Raw genomic sequence first — 23,300 nt, forward strand, 5'->3', positions numbered from 1 at the left:
TCCGGGGATGCAATACAGTCATTTGCACATTCACTCGGGGCCAGCCAAGAATGTAGCTTGTGATTGCTATTTCGCTATTTGCTTATCTTTTGATTCCTTCAATGTTGAAGGTGTCGATGCCAGTGTTATGTCGTGCACCGTGAACATCTTTCTTGCTGCATGCTGCTCCCTGTATACCGTTTTTATTTCGTCCTTCGTTGGAAACTTTATCATTTGATGAAGGGTTGATCGTACTGCTCTCATGTAGTGTATCCATGGCCTTCTGAGCAAGGCATTGTATCTCATGTCTCCTTCGATGACATGAAACTTGACATTTTGGGTTGTGCCAGCCACGTTAGTCGGGAGGGTGATCCCCTTTCGTCGTTTCGCTCGCCATGTTAAATCCGTTGAGGACTCGAGAGGTGGGCACGATTTGGTCAAGCAGTCTGAGCTGCTCCACCACCCTCGACCTGATAATTTTGGCCAAGCTACCTGGATCCACAAGAACATGTTTAATTTGAAATGTATTCACAAGGAAAGAAATTACCAATGCATCGTTATGAGGTTGAGACAGGGCCTCAATATCCTCTTCGCTGAATGTGAAAGCATCCTCGAGTATGTAACCTCGAGTTCATTTTTCCCTGATGATGGATATTTTCGTTCTTTTGATACTGAGTTCCTGTGGGATGTCGATTCCTCCAACAATCATAGGGATAACATGTTGTGGCTCTTCTGTTTCATTTTCCTGTTCGCTTCTCTTTCCCAAAATTGATTTTTGGCTCGATCGCTGAGGAACTCTCGGAGGTGCCCTTTGTTAAGTAGTCGGGCTACTTCTTTTCGAAGCTGTCTGCAATCTTCGGTCTTATGACCATGTGTGCCGTGAAATTCGCATATCAGTTTAGGGTTCCTTTGCGACAGATCTGATAATATGGGTTTTGGCCACCTGGTGTCTTTGATTTTACCTATGGCTGATATGATATCCGAAACATCAATGTTGAAGTTGTACTCAGATAACTGCAGTGCCTCCGTCGGTCCTGCGTGTCTGTTGAATCCGGCTCTGCTCACGAGTCCCTGAGGATTTTGGCCTTGATCCGCCCTTCGGTCATTTCGGGGTATGTTACGCATTGAGGCGTTTCTTCGATCTTCAGCGTACGATTGGTACCTTTCCTTGTTTGGCTTTAATTCCTTTTCCAGGAGCCTGATAGGATTTACCGAGCCCGAGGGGGCTCCTAGTTGGTCGTCCTCGACCCTTATCTTTGATTGATATCTGTCACGACCCCGGTTCACCCTCCGTGAACCATTGTGACAACACCTAGTCTCTACGACTAGGTAATCCTAACAATGCGGAATATAAATAATAATTGCGGAAGAAATAATTTAAAAACTATAATAGTAAAATAAAACAGTGTTTAAGATGCCGCCTGACACATAACAGTACAAAATCTCAACCTAACACTTCCAAAATCTGGAACCCCATGAATCACAAACTAAGAGATACATAAGAAGCTCTAACTCCAGAAATGTCTAGCAAAAGGAAAACTACTGAAGGGCTATACTTATCACAGAAAGATAGAAAGAGACTCCTCGGTCTGCGGACGCGGCATATATACCTCGAAGTCTCTATAGAAGTGCCTCGCCTCAAGAATGATAATGCTGAGTGGAAGTACCTGGATCTGCACAACAAAAATGTGTAGAAGAGTAGCATGAGCACACCACAGCGGTGCCCAGTAAGTATCAAAACTAACCTCGGTGGAGTAGTGACGAAGAACAGTCAAGACACCTTCTCACCCAATATATATATATATATATATATATATATATATATATATATATATATATATATATATATATAAAGACTACACAAAATGGCTAACAATACTACCATCACAATAAGGGAAGAAAACAACAAGTAACAGCGGAAATACCAAAATAATGACATAGAAGAGCGAGCAAAAACACAAACCCAAATCCTAAATTCACACTACAGTAAAGGTAAGCAATAACTCAGGTCCTACGACAGTGTTCACATCAGGTCTTATCCAACAATTTCCACGAAGTACCAAATCTCGGACAAATTACAGCTCACGAGTCCCAGTAACTGAACTCTAACACTTGGCATCCTGTGCCCCCATCAACCTCATGGTCATGCTGACAACTCACTTGCTAACTAGAGCCACTCTCACATATATAAGAAGCAAACGAGGGTGTCCATCTATACTCAGCAAAATCATGAGGACTTCACATCCAATAGGAGTGTTCAACTACCTGTATGCTTGTGCAAGTGATTTAACATAGTTCCTACCAGCTAATAATCGTAAGGAAAAGAACGAACAACACGTAAGATGTTTCCTCACAACTTCCACGAGATAAAGCTCATACAGGTAAGCGTACCACAACACAATATTAAACAACAAGAATGCCCCCAGGCCATCAAAAATCATCACAATCAATCCCTGACATAGCCCACCTTGTCTCGCCACGTGTGCAAATAATAACATAATGAGTGACCGCCTTGTTTCGCCACATGTGCAACCCACATATAAGCATATATATACATACCTCGCCTTGTCACGCCACATGTACAATATATCAATAGTAGCAATAGCACGGCAGAAACCCCGTGCAACCCCATAACAACAGCCTCACGGCAGAAACCTCATGCAACCCCATAACAACAATCACACGGCAGAAACCTCGTGCATCACAATATCAACAACCGCACGGCAGAAACCTTGTGCACCACCACAACAAGTAAAACAACAACAATGACAATATATATAAGAACACGACAAGTAAATCAACTCAAGAACTTTCGATCACAAGGAGACGGTAAAACTAGCTCACAAGAAATAACCACAATAGAGAATACTAAGCGTGATAAGAACAGCTCAACAAGGGAGAAAATAATATGAAGCAACGATCCCACAATATGTAATTCAATAACAAGGAAGCTAACACGAATCAAATAATTTCAAATAAGGAAATGTCAACTAAATATAGATTATCTAAACTTCTTTTAAAGTTGGGAAATTTACGATGAATATACAATAATTTCCATTAAGAATGAGCAGCGGGAAGATAATCATCACCTTAATCAAGACTAAACAATTATAGGGGAGGTAATAATAATTTCTAATAAAGACGAACAATTATGAAAGATAGCAAGACAATAGAAGATGTAAAAATCTTCAGTTAAGCAAAATAAGAGTCAAATAGGCAATAAGAATGAATCATGAGCAATTAATTCCAATTAGAGCATGTAGAGGTGAAACTAGTAAGTGAAAAACTCAAGCATATCAAGTGCACATTCATACACAGTGAATATAAGGACCTGAGAACCCTAAAAGGCCATTTTTTCCACAAATAAGTCCGAGCATGCACTCGTCACCTCGCGTACACGAACTACAATCAACATAGCAGACTAAAATCCTAAGGGGAAGTTCCCAACACAAGGTTAGGCAAGATACTTACCTCAAAGACGACAAACCAATACTCTAAGATGCACTTCTCGGGTGAAAAGACCTTCGGACGGCTCAAATCTAACCAAATTAACTTCAAAGCACAAATAAAACACATAAGAGCCTATTCCGGATCATAAAATCTCAATCTTGTTCAAATTCTAAAAATCGGTCCAAAAGTCGACCCTCTGGCCCGCACCTCGAAACGTGACAAATTTTACAAAAATTGAATACACATTTCGATACGAGTTTAATAATACAAAATTTATCAAATTCCGATACCATTTGGTCCCTCAAATCACGATTTTTCATTTTAGAATCTTTCTTCAAAACCAACTCCTTCCCCAACCCAAAACACAATTTAAATAATAAAAATAAAGACAAATTCATGGAATATATTTAATTATAGCTGAAGAACACTTACCTAATCGAATTTCGTGAAAAACCCACTAAAAATCGCCAAGAACCGAGCTCTAGAAGTCAAAATGTGATGAAAATGGTAAAACCCTTGATTTTGGAATATATTTTGTCTGCCCAGGTTTTTGTGCATCACGATCGTGGTAGAAGAGACGCGATCGCTTAGAAGAAATAGTTGCTGGCCCAAAGTGTGCTACGCGATCGCGAAAGGTCTGATGCGATCGCGTAGAAGGAAAATGGCTATTGTCCAAACTTTGTGCTACGCGATCGCGAACTAAACAATGCGATCACAAAGAAGGAAAAATGTTGAGGCCTAGAGCTACACTATGCGATCGCGAACCTATCTGTGCGAACGCGATGAAGGAAAATATGGCAAGTTGATATTGTACTATGCGATCGCGGCTATGCCTATGCGATCGCATAGAAGGAAACACCAGATAGCAGAACAACAGTTCAAATATAGGGAAAATGACCTGTGGCCCACCCAAAACACACCCGAGGCCCCCAGGACCGCGTCTAAACACATAAACAATTCACATAACCTAACACAGACTCACTTGAGGTCTCAAATTACATCAAATAATGTCAAAACGATGAATCACACCATGAATCGAACTATGAACTTCTAAATCTTCCAAATTCGAAAACTTGTGCTGAAACCGATCAAATCAACCCGGAATGACGCCAAATTTTGCAGACAAGTCCAAAATGACATAATCGATCTTCTCCAACTCTCAGAATCGCATTCTGACCCCGATATCAAAATTTCACTATTGATCCGGAAACTTCAAAAATTCAACTTTCAGTATTTCAATCATAAATAAGCTACGGACCTCCAAAATACAATCCGAACACACGCCTACGTCCAAAATGACCATACAAAGCTGTTGAGATCACCCAAAACCCATTCCGGGGCCGTTTACTCAAAAGTCAAATTTCGATCAAATTCTCACCGTTCAAATTTCCAAAACTAGATTTATTCTTCCAATTTGAGTCTGAATCATCCATTAACTAAATTCAACCATGAACGTAAGTCGATACTCATATTATAAAGCTATTCAAGACCGTACGTCGCCGAACGGAGCTTAAATTCTCAAAACGACCAGCCGAGTTGTTACATCCTCCCCCTCTTAAAACCAACGTTCGTCCTCGAACGTGCCATGATTCGCCTCGAAGTCCTCAAGTCACTGAATGCACACTTCCAACATACACCCGCGGGTGATACCACATTACCCCATTCCACATAACCTGACGACATCATCTTAACTGAAATTGAGCCTTTCTAACAATACCAATAAGCGTTAGAACCAGAATTCTCACCTTCCACCCATTTCCAAAAGACCCAATTCTAAATCCATACTCGGTATCAGTCTCAACCAGCTATATCAATTCATACCAACGCCCATATAGTACAACCTTACAACATGACACATCATATATAGGCCCACAGTAACATTTCTGATAACAATATCGCCCGAAATCAAATTCAACACCGGGCATAAGCCTCATATTCAATAAAAACCTGTTTCAAACCTCCATAACACCGACAATGATACAATAACCACAAAAGCCACATAACTAAACACTCGAATCACCAAATATCAGCTAATACCAGCGGGCACACACCCCACAAGCTAAAACTCAAGAAGCGCAGAACGAATATGACTGAATATGGAAAGGGAAACACATAAGAGAACTATCAAACAAGCCCGACAAGTGCAAATTTCCCAATCAATACTAATCTACAAAAAGAATCTAACAAGAAAGAACTAAAGCATATAAAAGAATCACAAGGACGTCATACTGATATAACTCTCACCACGGTACATAGCCCGGTCTCAACACATCAAATCACAAAAAATCACGAAGGTCCTGCCCTCAACTCTAAATCTAAAATGTGGTACACATCAAATCAGCTGGAAACTCTCACTAGATCAATTTCGTCACAATTTACAACAAGTACTGGGTCCCACACTGGTGGAGTATAAACATCACGGCTCGTAGACAAAATACTCATAAATAACATCAAGCCTACCGAAAAGGACAACATGAATTTACTACTAGTCTCATAACTCCCGACAATGGCTAGAAACAGACGATAGACACGGCTATCACTCATAGAACCTCCCAACAGGGTAATCACATAAACAGAGTGCTAATCATGAAACACACCCATAAATGGAGCAACAAATAGGGGAACTCACCCCGATAAGCAGAACTGTAATGAACTATGGATGGTGCTCCTCTATAATAAACTGAAATCATACCTGAATGACATTCAGCTGGCGTAGCGGCCTTAAGCCTGCTATATGAAACACATCAACGAGCCGGGCCTCCCCCTCTTGGGCACCCTCTACTCGCCTGAATACCTCGCTGTGACACATCGACACGAAGTCTGGGACAATATCTCACCATATGGATAGTATCTCCACACTCCAAGCAACCTCTCTGCTGATGAGGCTGTGGGAATTGTGCGGTATGGGTACTCCGAGACCCATGAACACCTGAGTCACTATGCAAATCCTGAAGCACTAACTAAACTGACTGACCCACAAAACCTCTACCATGTCGCACCCTGCCTCCAAAATAAGGACCAGCAGATCTCCCTGGTCTACGAGTCCTCATCGCCTCCTCAAACTCTCTCTTCTGATCTCATCCGCCCCCTCTCTCATGGCCCCGCCTGTTCTCTCTCTCCCTAGCATGCATACCCTCTATCCTCCTAGCAATGCTCACCACCTACTGATAAGAAATATCCATATCCAACTCATGATCCATGCTAGACCTGATGTTGGGAATGAGCCCCTCAATAAACCGGCGAAACCTCTCGTGAACAGTAGAAACCAAGGCTGGGGCATGTCTAGCCAAGCTGGTGTAACGAATAGCATACTCCGAGACAGTCATAGTACCCTGGCACAAATGCTCAAACTCTGCACGCCATACATCCCTGAGGCTTTAAGGAACAAACTCTCTCAGGAACATATTGAAAATTGGGTCCAAGTCAGTGAAGCTGCCTCATCCGGACTGTCTAATTCATAGGTGCATCATCGCTCATAGGCGGCTCCTCGAAGATGGAAGGAAGTGAAAGAAACCCCACTCGATCCTGATATACCCATAGTGCGGAGGATACAGTTACATTCCTCCAGAAATCCCAAGGCATCATCTGATGCTAACCCACTGAATACAGGAGGATCATACTTCTTGAACCTCTCAAGTCTCCGCTACTCATCCTCTGAAGCCGCTGCCCTATCCTCGGGCTGACCTAGGGGCGTGGTGAAGCAAGGGGTCAGTGAGATCGACCCCGATCAGTGCAGTTAGATAGTTAGAGTTAGTAGTTTCTTCAACAATTCTAAAAAGAGGAGTTGCTCTTAGAGTTAGGGAGCGAGTGGAATAAACGAGTTCAATACTGGTGCTCGATCTAGTGGTATTTTTATGGGGATTCTATTTATCGCTGTAGGATCCCTATTCAAGATCACTGCAGTTCCTTTTCGGGCTACAGGCTGTATAGGAATAATCTCTGGGACCTGATCAACATGCACTCCCTACTCAGGAGTGCGGGCGACGGGAGTTTGTGCTCCTTCCTGGGCCTGAGATGTGGTTGCAGCAAGGGGAAACAACCTTGCCTGAGCCAAAGTGGTGTACATGCTCATGAACTGCGCAAGAGTCTCCTAAAGAGTTGGAGTAGTAGTAGTAGTAGGCATATCAGATGCCTGGACTCCGGCTGGAACTGCTAGTGGTACCTCGGTGGTAGCTCGTGTGGGTGCTCTGGCTGCACCACGTGCGCGTCCTCGGCCTTTACCCTGGCCCCGACCTCTGACGACTACAGTAGGGGGCGCGGGTGACTGATCATCTCGGGTAGCACGTGTTCTCACCATCTGTGAGATAATAGAGGACAGAAGTTTAGAATTATGACATCAAAATCTCGCACGACAAGAAAATCAAATGAAGAAGAATTTTCCTAACAGTTACGTAGCCTCTCGCAGATAAGTACAGATGTCTCCGTACCGATCCACAAGACTATAATAAACCGGCTTGTGATTCATGACTCTTATGAACCTAGAGCTATGATACCAACTTGTCACGACCCCGGTTCGCCCTCCGTGAACCATCATGATGGCACCTAGTTTCTACGACTAGGTAAGCCTAACAATGCGGAATATAAACAATAATTGCAGAAGAAATAATTTAAAAACCAAAATAGTAAAATAAAAAAGTGTTTAAGATGCCGCCTAGTACATAACAGTACAAAATCTCAACCTAACACTCCCAAAATCTGGAACCCCATGAATCACAAGCTAAGAGATACATAAGAAGCTCTAACTCCAGAAATGTCTAACAAAAAGGAAAACAACTGAAGGGTTATACTTATTACAGAAAGATAGAAAGGGACTCCTCGGCCTGATGATGCGACAGATATACCTCGAAGTCTCAACAGAAGCGCCTCGCCTCAAGGATGATAAAACTGAGTTGAAGTACATGGATTTGCACAACAAAAATGTGCAAAAGAGTAGCATCAGCACACCACAATGGTGCCCGGTAAGTATCGAGACTAACCTCGGTGGAGTAGTGACGAGGAATAGTCAAGACACCTACTAGTCCAATAAATTGTACAAATATAGGAAAAACGGAACATGATGTATATATAAAAACTACACGAAATGGCTAACAATATTACAATCATAATAAGGGAAGAAAACAGAAAGTAACAGCGGAAATACAAAAATAATGACATAGAAGAGCGAGCGAAAACACAAACCCAAATCCTAAATTTACACTACAGTAAAGGTAAGCAATAACTCAAGTCCTACGACAGTGTTCACATCAGGTCTGTGAGCACGTGATTTTTGTTTACATGACAATTACTCCAAAAGAAATCAAAATAACAACAAATTGTCTTCGTGTATAATTTTGTAAATTTGCCGGTCATTTTTTGTTAGTTTTACTTGTGATTTGTTTAGTTCTATCAATTGAAAATACAAAAAATATATGTCGCACATAAAGATGGGATTTTGTTCTACTATTAGGAATTGATAAAAACCATAATTTGGTTTAAAAAAAAGAAGAGAAAATCACAAAATATGCGTCATTAAGCGATTTTATTTTTAATTGGATGTCTAACGTGAGTGATAAATATTTTTTTGAGTATTAATTAATACTTGTGTGATTTTACTTTTTTTATTTTTGCAATTTAATAGGAATTTTATTTTTTTAACTAAAATTAAAAGAAGAAGATAAGTTAAAACGGAATTGGGCCAGTAGATTGGACCAAAAATCAGGCCCAAACTCACTAACCCAGTCCGGCCCCAGACACAAAGGAAACGACGCCGTTTCTGGGCACCCCTCATCCGAACCGTTGGTCAAACAGATCCAACGGCCCAGTTCGGGCATGTCATTAATCCAAACGGTGTCGTTTGTTTTTAAGTCAAGAGATCACAGTCGTTGATCACCAATGATCTAACGGCCAGAGATCCAATTCCCCATCCCGTATATAAACCCTTCCCCTTTACCCCGCGCCCTAAGCCAACACCCCCCTACCTTTAGGTCGTCCTCACCACAGACCCAAACCCTTTAGAACCCTAGCCGCTCCTGTGCACCTTCACCGTGAACCCGGCGGCAAGGACGCCGGTGACCACCACCTTAACACCCTAGGACCACTCAATCACCCTGAACCCAAATCCACCAACCGTTTAGTTCGAATCAACCCCTAGGTTCTCGAATCTTCATTTGAAGATTCGAGCAAAACCTCGATCTACACCAACCCACCCCAGATTCACACTAGACACTCCCCTGACCTCCCTCGTGACCAAACCAAGCTTGGTTTGGTCCGAATCTACCCACAAATCCCAAAACCCCAAATCTGAAGAATCGAACCCTAGAACACAAGAATTTGTGGAGTCTGTTTGGATATAAACGAAAGTTTGGGGTCTAGTAGATCCTAATCGAAGTGTTCTCGTTCGAGAACACCTCGGTTAGGATTTGTCCGACCTGAAATGGGCAAACCAAGCTCGGGCCTGGGTCATCCGTGTTAAAACTTTTCTGGTTTGTTCACTTCTCCCTTTTGTTATCTATTTTAGTCTAGATTAGTTTTTCTGCATTTTTATTTAGTTTGTTTGTTTATTTTGGGATTTCTGTTGTCAGTTGTTCTTCATTCTCCATAAGACTTTCCATTTGGTTGATTTGTTTATTCTGTTAGTAGTATACATATTTCAATGAGATTAACATCGTCGAATCAATAATGTTTGGTTTTTTCCCCTGTATCGTGCAAAATTGTCAAGAACAGTGTTATGCCTTATTTTGTGTTGTTTGTTTGGTTGACTGCTTGTCCCGTGTTACAATTAGTATAGTCGAGTCGATATACGTCGTCAATTAGTTTAGCTTTGAATGGTAATAATCTGATTCATGTTATTGGTTTTCTGCTTGAAGTTTTGTTTGAATCCAATTAGGAACTGAGTATAGCTTTGTTAGTTGTTCAATTTGAATCAGAAACATTTATGGTTTGGGTTATAGTTTCAGTTCAGGTTTAAGTTTTGAATTGATGGCATGTGTACTCTTGGGCAGCATGTGCATTATAGTTTCTTTATTAAAATTAGAGCAAATGGGACAGCATGTGCCGTCAGGATACATTCCTGCTGCCCATGTTTGTTTTAGTTTAATAAAATGATAAAGCACTTTAATAATGAAAAGAGTTTGGTTGTCAGGGGAATCTCATGGGAGGGGTTTTATTTTTAAATGGTTGAGTGGAAAAACAACAGGAAATGGGAGGGAGTTTTGATTGGTTTTACAGGCTGTAGATGGTCTGAGGAAGGTTATAAATAGAGGGGGATACACATAGAGATACGGATACACACAGACAGATAGAGATACACACACAGACAGATACAGATAAAGAACACAGGCAGAAAAGAGAGAGGAGGGAGATATACAAATACACACATACAGAGAGAAGCTGAAAGTAGACAGAAAACAGTTTGAATTAGAAAGAAAGGGTTCAGAAATCAGGGAGGGGATAGAAAAGAAATTCTTGTTTGTTTGAAACTGAAAACACTGCTTTTCCTCATCCTTTTTGTTTGGAATTTAGCATCAGTTCCTACTGGCTCTGTCAAGATTTAGGATTTTCCTTTGAGTATTTGAAAAATCGACATTGGGTACTGTATCATCGGGTTACTGCTTTGGTTTATTTTGCCTGGGATTGTCATTGCTGCTTTATTGTTTGTCGTTGCTGCTATCTTCTGCTGCTGCTGCTGCTGATTTTCCCTATCTTCTTCTTCTTCTTTGCATTTTAGCATTCCAGGTACACATTTCGAATCCCACATTGATGTAACCGTAACAGTTGAAAGCATGAAACGAAAGATGTTGAAGAAGTTTAATCATTTGCTGCAATACTTATAGTATATTGATGGACTCGTGTAATTTGCTAGTTTGTAACTCAATAGCGTAAAACAATAGTTAGTTTTATACTTAACTAAAGTTCTAGTTTTTTTTTAGTATTATGATTCATAGTGTTTGGTTGCGCGAAGGATGCAATTATGCAATTCGCGGAATGCATGAATAGTTGACATAGTGATAACTAGATTCCCTTTCAGCTATATGTTGTATGCATAGGGTAGAATGCTTCAACCTTGTTAAATACAACGTAGTTCTAGTTTATTTTAAGTCTCTTTTTTATCGGATCTCGTTAGGAAGTATATAGGACCACGTTCGAATTCCATTAGTAACAGTTTCTAGTAGTTAATTCCCTTAATCTAGCTTAAATAAGTTAGTTAAATTCAATTCGAGAAACATTTGGAATAAGTTTAGCATTTCATCAAATTTCGTATGTAATCCCCTTTATCAAATTAAAAGCATGTTTACCCATGGAATAAGGCACGAAACAATTCTCGCCTCGTAAATAATTAATCAGATAACTAACAAGAATCTGGGTTAGGCCAAACATGTAACTTAGTTAGAATGTATTTTCCTTCTTCCATTTATTTTAGAAAACAAAAAAAAATAGGAAATGTAGTCATGCTAAGATTATCCTTTAAAAATAATGAGACGAGCCTCGCCAAATAAAAAATACAAATTGCGGGGCCCTCAATAATCGGTCATAATAAATACTTAGAATTTGGGATGGACTGTTTAGTGAATATCACTGCCTTCCCCAAAGATAATAACGCGTTAGACTCTTTAGGCGCGACTTAATTAAATTACATTCTTAAATTCGGGTGCGCATTTATGTGACCCAAAATTCAAATCTCGACGGAGTCGGAATGTATTAACAACCACGGGTGCATTGATTGTGATGTGGTTCGATATGCGTTTTTACGACGTTGCAATTCTATAAAAATAAGTGATAATGATAAAAGCGGTTTAAACTTAATAAAAGCACGTAAGTCATAACATGTATTAAAATCAGATATTTAGCCATTATAACAATTTAAGCGACCGTGCTAGAACCACGGGATTCGAGGGTGCCTAACACCTTCCCTCGGGTCAACAGAATTCCTTACTTAGAATTTCTGGTTCGCAGACTTCATTTGGAAAGTCGAATATTTTCCTCGATTTGGGATTCAAGATAAACCGGTGACTTGGGACACCAAAAGCCAAACCTTTCCCAAGTGGCGACTCTGAATTAAATAAATAATTTCATTTCGAATATTGTCACTTAAATTGGAAAGACTCCCTCGCGCATTTATCCTTCGGGGCGGGCGCGCAAAAAGGAGGTGTGACAGCTCTGGCGACTCTGCTGGGGACAAGACCCAGAACCACTGGTTTAGGGTTCAAGAATTCAAGCTTAGAATAATTGTTATATTTGGCTTTATCTGATTTTTACATGTTTGAGCCTAATGTGCTAAATGCTGCTTTTACCGCTTTGATATTATTTGACTGTATATATAAACTGTGCCGAATCCTTCTCTCTTCACCTCCGGGGATGTGCTTACTGGTTGAGACTCCCTATTCTGTTAGTGTCATACCCTGAAATAAAAAAGAGGCTCGGACAAGTTACGAAGCCGGATGGCCTTTTGGTTCCCGGTAAGTTGTCCCCTCCTCGACTCGAGTTGTCCGCTCGGGTACACAGTCTAGAACATATACCCAGGTTATAAACCTAGTATAACGAAACCTCATGCCGGATCCCTAGTAGGAACTCTTATTTGCATCATGTTGTATTTGACATAGGGAACTCAACACAGGGGTTGGGTCCGTCTAGGACAGGCAACCTGAAATGAAAAGACCATCCTGCTGCATCCCGTTTGTTTTGCGCATTTATTTGTTTCAGATCTGCATGCTGACCGGTTTCTAAAAAAAAAAATTCAAAAAAAAAAGAAGAGAAAATAACAGAATAGGGAGATAATTACTTATTTTGGAAAAATAAAACCAATGTCCAAGTAGTGTCAAAATCTCGCCAGAATTTTCTTAAAAAAAAAAGAAAAAAAAGAAAATAAAAACAAAATTTGTCTTTTAGTTTTGATTTATTAAAAAAAACGTATATATAAAAAAAATGTTGTTTCTTTTGTAGTATCTCTTTTATAAATTCAGACTAATAGTTCAAATACTTCCTTAAAAATATTTTTTCTTTGGTCTTTATCTCTTTTCAAAAAAAAAATGACAAAATGTTGCCACTTCTATAAAGAGGCGGGTGATGCCGTTTTTTGTAAAACAGCCGAATGTTCCCAAGCGGGACGCCGGAAGGTTGACATTGCATAAACGGCCATCTTTGGTCATCATTTTTGATCGATTGATCCTCGCAGCCTTGAATTCTTCATTCTCGAAGTGCTAAAAGGCCGCATTTGAAAATCGAGTTCGTCGTTTTGAAAAAAAAAACTTGAAAAAGAACATAGATAGTCTTATTTTGAGTCTAATAAAAGGTTTTTTTCAATAGCATAATCACCCTAATAAATGTGCAGGATGAGCACGATACAAAACGAACCCTTTTCAATAATGACCAAGATCCCTTTTGAGTTGCGATTATGGTGGAACGACTTAGGCAAGGAGGGGCAAGGCAAAGTAAGGAAATATCTGAAAGATCTCCCGGATTTACTAGACATTCAGCCTCGGGGTGATATTATCAGATCATTGGTCACTTGCTGGGATTCAGCTCACAATGTATTTCATTTCTCGGACTTTGAGCTCACCCCGACATTGGAAGAAATAGCGGGATACATCGAAGGTGATGAAGCTCCGTTAAGGTTCAAATACTTGATTGCACCTAGGGCCGTCACGGTACACCGGTTTCTGGATTTCCTAAAAATACCCCGAACGTTTCACCATCCAGATCTTGCCAAAGGTTTCTGCAGTCTCCACCTCATATATGCTAGATACGGCCACGTGGGCGGGTTCAATAAGCCAGACTTCAGACTATGCAGTAGAGGCAACCGACAAAAGTGGGACGAACACAGACTGGTAGCTTTTATGACAGCCTTTTTGGGTCTTATAGTGTTCCCAAGGAAAGACGGAAACATCGATCTAAAAGTAACTGGGGTCGTCAATACTTTGCTCACCCAAGATAAAAGTACTCTGGCGCCTATGATTATGGCTGACATCTTCCGGGCCCTCACTGCTTGCCAAGCCAGGGGCGACTTTTTCGAAGGATGTAACCTATTGTTGCAAATATGGATGACCGATCATTTATGCCACCGCTCCCCGCTCTTGGGTTACGGTTCGCCCGAGAAAACTTGTATTGGAGAATTCTACACAAGAATCAAAGGGTTTAGTCTACCCGAGGGAGTCACAGCTTGGACGTCATTTTTTCGAACTCTCACTGCCAACCAAATCCAGTGGACGCTCGGATGGTTGCCTGTTGAGGAAATCATATACATGCCGGCGACCAGGCCCCATTTTCTGTTGATGGCACTTAAAAGCATTCAACCTTATGTACCGTATCGAGTTTTGAGGCAACTTGGGAGGTATCAAGTAGTGCCGAAAGATGAAGACTTGAGTACCCAAGTGATTGAAATTAGTCCAGACGGTCGTTTCCCCGAAGAAGAAGTCCGCCAAATCTGGAGTGAGTGCCAACACCAGACAACAAACACTTGTGTGATGGATACGGCTAAAGGGGAAGTTTCCCCGGGGTATCACGCTTGGTTCAGAGGTGACATATCCTGCGACAGACCGACAAAAAGACCTCATCTCAAAGATTTCGTTGAGTCATCCCAAGAGCAATGGAACTGGTTAGCAAAAGAAAAGGGGTATCGGGCATAGATCGGTGATTTGAAGCAACAGGTTGACAGTCTGAAATTCAATAATAGTGTGCAAATCACTGCGGATCGAGGCGAAAAGAATAGATTGGCCCAAGAAAATGAAGAACTTAGGGCCCAAATTCAGAAATTGAGGTTGGCTCTTGATGAACAACCAAGGAGTCGATCAGACGAGCAGTTGATAAAAGGGCTGAAAAGTGAAGTCAGAGAATGGCGAGATGGTTTAGAAAGGTCTGAAAATGTCATGGCAAAGCTCAAGGAACAGTGGGGTACAAGGGCAGATAAGCATCGCCGATACTTGAGTCAATTGAAACGCGACCACGAGAAAACTGTTGCTAAAATGAAGAGAGAGATGGCTACACTTGAGTTTAAAGCAGTTAATCAGGTCGAGGATTTCCAAATGGAGAGCAGATACTGTTACGACTTGTTGACCCAAATGAAGGTAGAAGTGCGGCAACTGAAGAATCAGCATATTCAGGATTCTCAGGTTTTAAAAACATGCAGTGATCAGATAAAACGCTTGCTCATAGAGAAGAAGAAAACCAGAGATAAAATCAAGATCATTGCCCACGCCATCATCAGATGGTGTCTACGGTGTGAGAACATGACCAGCATTACCGTTCTCTCGGCAGTGATGGGTTATGTCAAGCAGACCATGCATGAGCTAGAACAACTTGAAAGGGATCTCGCACCTAGTACCGTAGCAAGGCCTAACGATGCCCCGCGAGCACCAATTTTCAAAACCTTAATGTATTCATAGGTCGAGTCTGTGTTTCAACATTTTTCTGTCCGTCCCTTCGCGTCAGGATGCATTAGTTTGTTTGAGTCTGTATTTACTTTCAAGGTTTGTTATTTTTCCTTGTTCCAAATGTTGGTTGTAATAGATAATTTCAGTAATAAAATGTGTGCTCCTTTTACACTCATCTGTTTCGAACTACGTAATGATCTGATTCACGCGGCGTCGTGATACGTAGGCAATCCTTATCGGATCCGGTCACATTTTAACTTCATAATAAAAAAAAATAATAATAAAAAATAATAATAAAATAAAAGGGGAAGCCTAAAAAGAAGCCGGAATGACGCACGCCTTCATTGCAAACATGTAGGAATTCACTTAACTGTATAGGTGCATCATGCCCCAACGTGAGACTACCTATCTGTTATTTGTTTCGAACTAACCGTTCGTTCGTCGTTGAGCATTTCTAGGTTTCAGAAAAGGGGGTTGGTTTGGTGAAAGTCTGGCCTCACATTTAGTGTTCAATTACCTCTTGTTAAGACAAGAGGGGGTACTCACACTTACTTCACAAGATCGAAAGGAAGTGTCGAAATGTCTTCAGAAGTTCCTCTGCCAACGATTCCTATTTCGGAGGAAAGTTCAATCACAGCCATCCCAACTTCTGAGTCAGCAACGGTCGAGGAAAATAGAATTCTACGTCTCCGCATGATGGAAATGTGGGACGCCTGGGCCAATGGAAAAGAGCCACCAAGTGCGATCCCTGGATTCCCTGAGCTTTTTCCTAGGGCAGGCGGGACCTCCAACACACCCATAAGCTATCCAAATACCCCACTGGGATTCCCTACCACCTCAGCCTACTTTACTGGAACACCTTTTGAGTCTCGCCCCAGGTGCTAGCTTCCGATGTGGTTTCAAACATATTCACTGCTTCACCTTGTTCAGCCACGGCACAACCTATTTTACCCAGGCCTAACTTCGATTCATCATCCTTCACATTTCAAGCACCGCCTCTTCCATTGGAACCTAGCCAGTTCACTACCAACGCTTACCCTCAGCCGTCTCGATACGAGTTTATCGCAGGGCAGGAAAAAGCCGAGAAAACACCTGAACAAGAGGAAATGACTAGTAAAATGAGAAGCATGGAGAAAACTCTAAAAAATATACAGGGTCTGAACGGGCAAAAGAGCATGTCTTACGCTGACCTGTGCATGTTCCCGCACGTACATTTGCCCTTGGGATTCAAAATCCCAAAGTTTGAGAAATATGACGGGCACGGGGACCCCATAGCCCATCTCAAAAGGTATTGCAACCAGTTGCGGGGAGAGGGCGGAAAAGAAGAGCTTCTTATGGCTTACTTTGGAGAAACTTTGATCGGCATTGCTTCTGAATGGTATATGGATCAGGAAGTATCTCGTTGGCATGTTTGGGACGACTTGGCTCGAGATTTCGTCAGGCAGTTTTAATATAACATCGACATTGCTCCCAACAGGAATTCATTGTCGAATCTAAAGAAGAAGCCGTCGGAGAGCTTCCGAGATATGCTGTCAAATGGTGCGAACAAGCGGCCAGAGTCAAACCTCCGATGGATGAAACTGAAATGGTCAGTGTTTTCCTTCAAGCCCAAGAGGCTGATTATTATCAAAACATGATGTCTGCATTGGGAAAGTCATTTGCTGAAGCCATCAAAATCGGTGAAATGGTGGAGAACGGGTTAAAAACAGGGCGAATCTTGAGTCAGTCTGCTATAAGGGCCACCTCCCAAGCAATCCAAGGCGGGTCTGGAGGAGGAGAAAACCGAAAGAAGAAGGAAGAAGCAACAATGGCAACTTCGAGTGTAGGGAAACCCCTTCCGTCCAGATTTTATTTCTCTGAAAGAGCCCCGCAACACTACTACCCCCATCAAGATGCGGCCTATGCTATGAACCTTTAGCCCTACACAGTAATGAATGCACAACCATATATTAGGCCACAACAACAATTCCACCAAAAGCGAGCTCAATTTCCAAGAAATCAACCTCCTCACCAAGCTCAGTATAATCCCCGACCTCCACAAAATAATCTCCCCTACAACGCCCGCGCTCGAGAGCCACCTAGGAAAATGGACGTCATACCTATTGGTGAGTCATATTCCAACCTTTTCCCTAAATTGGTCCAAATGGGTTTGTTACAACCTGTACCTCCAAATAGGCAAAACCCAGAGTCACCCTCTTACCAACCTGGTGCCCGATGTGCCTATCTCTCTGGAGTGGAAGGGCATGACACTGAGAGTTGTTGGACTTTGAAAAGGGTTGTTGAAAACCTCATAGAACAGAAACGGATAGTGTTAAAGGACGAAGACATTCCTAATGTGACTAACAACCCGTTACCGGCTCACAACAATGGACCGATTATTGGGATGATCTGCGAAGATAAAGAGTTTGATCCTGTCTTGAAAGCCATCATTGCAATCGCCGACGTTGAGAAAAAGACCAAGACGTATGCAAACCAAGAAAAGGGGGACAAGAAGAGTAAACCCCCCCCCCTCAAAACGCAGAAAAAGCAATGGAAACCAAAACTGAGGTAGTGCCCTCAAAAGATGTCGTCCTTTATGTTCCCCGAGGTTCGAAGAAAGGACAAGTAACATTGAGCCCTACAAGAAGGTTTGAACTGAACAAAGGATCTAAAATGTACGTGCCCAAAGGGACCTATGTGGAACGGGGGCCAATAATTTCACCGAGGCTGAATGAGCTCGTGATTATTGGACGCGCGCCGCAAAGGCCCATGACAGATCCTACTACCGTCCCATGGAATTATAATAAGGCGGTAGTAACCTACAAAGCAAAAGAAATCCTGAGAGGAGTAAATGAAGCTAACCCAACTGAGAAATACCTCAACCTAGAGGAGTTGAGTGATTCTACAAAGAGGCGTTTTCCACCCAAAAAACCCGTCAGTGCCAAGGAAGCGGAAGAGTTTTTCAGGAAAATGAAAACTACGGACTACGAGATAATTGACCAACTCCGAAAGTCTCTCGCTCAAGCCTCGTTGTTGTCCCTACTGATGAATTTAACTGAGCATCAGAAAGTGTTGATCAAGACCCTCAACGAAGCTTACGTCCCAATTGAAACTACCGTGGAACAGCTAGAGAGGATGGTGGAAAGATTCTTCATGATCAATCAGATTTCCTTCAGCAAAAATGATCTGCCCCCGGAAGGGGCCGCCCACAACAAAGCCCTCCACTTAACGGTTAAATGTGAAGGGTACTATGTGAAGAGGGTCATGCTGGACGGCGGGTCCAGAGTAGATATCTGTCCCCTTTCGACTCTGCAAAGAATGGAGATCGAGACAGGAAGAATCAAACCCAACATCGTATGTGTTCGTGCCTTTGACGGCATCAAAAGGGACACCCTAGGCGAGATCGATTTGATTTTGGCTATCAGACCTGTCGATTTTGAGGTGACTTTTCAGGTTTTGGATATGGATACTTCCTACAATTTCCTCCTAGGAAGGCCTTGGATTCATGCGGTGGAAGCTGTGCCTTCTACTCTCCACCAGATGGTAAAATTTTTATATGAAAATCAAGAGATTATAGTCCACGGAGAGGATGAGCATTCAATTTATCGAGACTCGTCGGTTTCGTGCCTCGAAGCTAAGGAGGGTAGTGAACACATAGCCTATCAAGTTTTCGAGGTTGTGATCGTAGACCAATGCAAAGAAGGAAGCCCGCATCCTCAACCTTTTCTCTCAAAGGCGTTAGTTATGGTTGCCAAGGAAATGATCAGGCATGGTTATAAACCAGGGAAGGGGCTCGGGGCATCATTGCAAGGTATCACCAAACCCATCACCTTACCTGCTGCTAAAAAGTTCTTCGGTGTTGGTTTTTACGCCGAAGAAGCTGATATAATGTGAGCAAACCAACGGAAGAGCAATGGCTGGGTTTTGTCTCAGCCAATTCCGCATCTTTACGGAACGTTCGTCAGACCCAAATACATTGAAGAAAAAGAGGATAAGACCTTCACGACCGAGGAAATTGAAGAAATCTGTGGGGTTATAAGGCAAATGCTGTATGAAACCCATATGGTTCAGCCGGGAGAAGGCTCGAGCACCGCTGAGGTGCTTTACATGGGGCCTGGCGCCAAATTGCAAAACTGGAAGGCCACTCCGTTTCCGATCAAGCGGGAATCCTGGTAGACTGGTCTTGCCACCTTTTCTACATTACAAGTTATTTTGGGGTGTAACTCGGATGATTTCCTTTTAGTTTCCTGTCCTTAAATTCTGATGTAAACCCTATTATCTTCAAAATTCAATGAAATGAAGTTAATATTCCATCTTTCATCTTATTTATTCTCTCTGATTCTTTTATTTTTGTTTTATTTCTTTCAGTTCTAATAATGCGGTTTTAAATAACATGACATGCTTGCGGACTTCATGCCCAGATCCAAACATGCAGTCTAGCTGCGAAATAATGAACCAAGAAATGGAATACGATGAAGAAGAGGCTTTTAAGGAAATAAATCGAGAATTGGAACATTTTGAGAACAAACCTAAGCCGAATCTGAATGATACTGAAACGGTTAATTTGGGAACTCCTGAGGAAATCCGAGATACCAAAATAAGCATTCACACGGACGAGAGAACGCGAAACGCGATAATTCAACTCCTTTTTGAATTCAAAGATGTGTTTGCTTGGTCATACGATGATATGCCAGGATTAGGCGTTGATCTAGTGGTGCATAAGTTGCCAATTCACCCTGATTGTCCTCCAGTTCAACAAAAGCAAAGAAAGTTCAAGACGGATGTCAGTGACAAGATTAAAGAAAAAATCACGAAGCAGCTGAAAACGGGGGTAATTCGGGTAGTCCAGTACACCACGTGGTTGGCAAATGTAGTTCCAATGCAGAAAAAAGATGGGAAGACTCGAGTATGTATGGATTATCGAGATTTGAACAGAGCAAGTCCCAAAGACAATTTCACATTGCCCAACATCCACATCCTTGTTGATAATTGCGCCAAACATGAGATCCAGTCTTTCGTAGATTGTTACGCTGGATATCATCAGGTGTTGATGGATGAAGAAGACGCCGAGAAGACTGCCTTCACTACACCATGGGGGACTTACTGTTATCGGGTTATGCCATTCGGTCTGAAGAATGCTGGGGCAACTTACATGAGAGCCATGACTGCCATTTTTCATGACATGATGCATCAAGAGATAGAGGTGTATGTGGACGACGTGATAGTCAAGTCCAGGACTCAGGACGATCATATCCAAGACTTGAGGAAATTCTTCGAGAGACTGAGAAAGTATGACTTGAAGCTGAACCCGGCTAAATGCGCCTTCGGAGTCCCATCAGGCAAGCTCTTGGGTTTCATAGTAAGCAGGAAAGGTATAGAGCTAGATCCAACAAAGATAAAATCTATCAGAGATCTACCTCTCCCAAGAACAAAGAAAGACGTGATGAGTCTGTTGGGCAGGTTAAACTATATCAGTCGATTCATCGCCCAGCTGACTAGCACGTGTGAGCCCATATTTAAGCTGTTAAGGAAGGATGCAGCGATCAAATGGACAGCTGAGTGTCAAGAAGCTTTTGACAAGATCAAGGAATATCTTTTAAATCCCCCGGTTTTGGTCCCGCCAGAGCCAGAGAGACCCCTGTTCTTGTATCTGACAGTCTTGGAAAATTCTTTCGGTTGCGTCCTCGGGCAACATGACGTAACCGGAAAGAAGGAGCAGGCGATCTACTACTTGAGCAAGAAATTCACCGGCTACGAGGCCAAGTACACTCTGCTGGAAAGACCGTGTTGTGCTTTGACATGGGTTGCTCAAAAATTGAGACATTATCTCCAAGCTCACACTACTTACCTCATAAGCAGGTTGGATCCTTTGAAATACATATTTCAGAAACCGATGCCTACCGGAAGACTGGCCAAGTGGCAAATCTTGCTTACTGAATTTGACATAGTCTATGTCACCCGCACGGCAATGAAAGCCCAGGCATTAGCAGATCATTTGGCCGAAAACCCAGTTGATGAGGAATACCAACCGTTGAGTACTTATTTTCCGGATGAAGAGATAAACACCGTGGAAGTAGTCTCGGAAAGCGCTCATGTTTGGAAGATGTTCTTTGATGGGGCCGTAAACGCCAAAGGTGTAGGAATTGAGGCAATTTTGATCTCGCCCTCCGGTCAGCACTATACTGCTATAGCTAAGCTGCGTTTCTTTTGCACGAACAATACAGCTGAGTATGAAGCCTGCATCATGGACATGCATATGGCGATCGATCAGGATGTCGGAGATTTGTTGATTATGGGAGATTCTGACCTGATTATCCGGCAAGCCCAAGGTGAATGGGAAACTCGGGATATCAAGCTTATTCCTTACCGACAGCACGTGGAGGACCTCGGCAAGCATTTTAAATCAATAGAGTTCAGGTATATCCCGCGGTGTCACAACGAACTAGCGGATGCACTTGCTACCTTAGCTTCAATGTTACCCTACCCAGGCAACGCCCACGTCGATCCCTTGGAAATCCAAATCAGGGAAAGACACAGTTACTGTAACGTAATCGAGGTAGGATCATGTACACAGCCATGGTACCATGATATCAAGAGGTTCTTGAAGACACAAGAATACCCCGAACATGCTACTGGAGATCAAAAGAGAACCATTAGGCGGCATGCAGGTGGTTTCTTTTTGAGCGGCGAGATATTGTATAAAAGAACCCCGGACCTCAATCTGCTAAGATGTGTTGACGCCGAGGAGGCGGGAAGGATCATGCATGAAGTACACGCAGGAGTGTGCGGACCTCACATGAACGGGTACGTTTTGGCATAGAAAATCCTTCGAGCAGGTTATTACTGGATGACCATGGAAAAGGACTGCTTTAGCTTCGTTCGGAAGTGTCATTAGTGTCAAGTGCACGACGATTTGATTCATGCACCTCCCACGGAATTGCATCCCATGTCTGCACCTTGGCCATTTGTTGCTTGGGGCATGGACGTCATTGGCCCTATCGAGCCGAAGGCCTCAAATGGACACAGATTTATATTGGTCGCTATCGACTACTTCACAAAATGGGTCGAGGCTGTCACTCTCAAATCGGTCACTAAGAAAGCCGTGGTGGATTTCGTACATTCAAATATTATCTGTCATTTCGGTATTCCTGCAACTATAATCACAGATAATGCGGCAAACCTGAATAGTCATCTGATGGAGGATGTATGCGAACAGTTCAAAATAACGCATAGGAATTCCACTCCTTATCGGCCCAAGGCCAATGGCGCTGTTGAAGTAGCAAACAAGAACATCAAGAAGATTTTGAGGAAAACGATCCAGAGTTCCCGACAGTGGCATGAACAACTACCCTTTGCATTGTTGGGATATCGCACTACGGTACGCACGTCAGTAGGAGAAACCCCTTATCTTTTGGTTTATGGGACCGAGGCTGTGATACCAGCAGAAGTAGAAATTCCTTCGCTTCGAACCATTGTCGAGGCAGAAATCGAAGATAGCGAGTGGGTTAAGACTCGATTGGAGCAGTTGACTTTGATTGACGAGAAACG

Source organism: Nicotiana tabacum, chromosome 18 (assembly GCF_000715075.1).
Source record: "Nicotiana tabacum cultivar K326 chromosome 18, ASM71507v2, whole genome shotgun sequence".
Classification (NCBI taxonomy): domain Eukaryota; kingdom Viridiplantae; phylum Streptophyta; class Magnoliopsida; order Solanales; family Solanaceae; genus Nicotiana; species Nicotiana tabacum.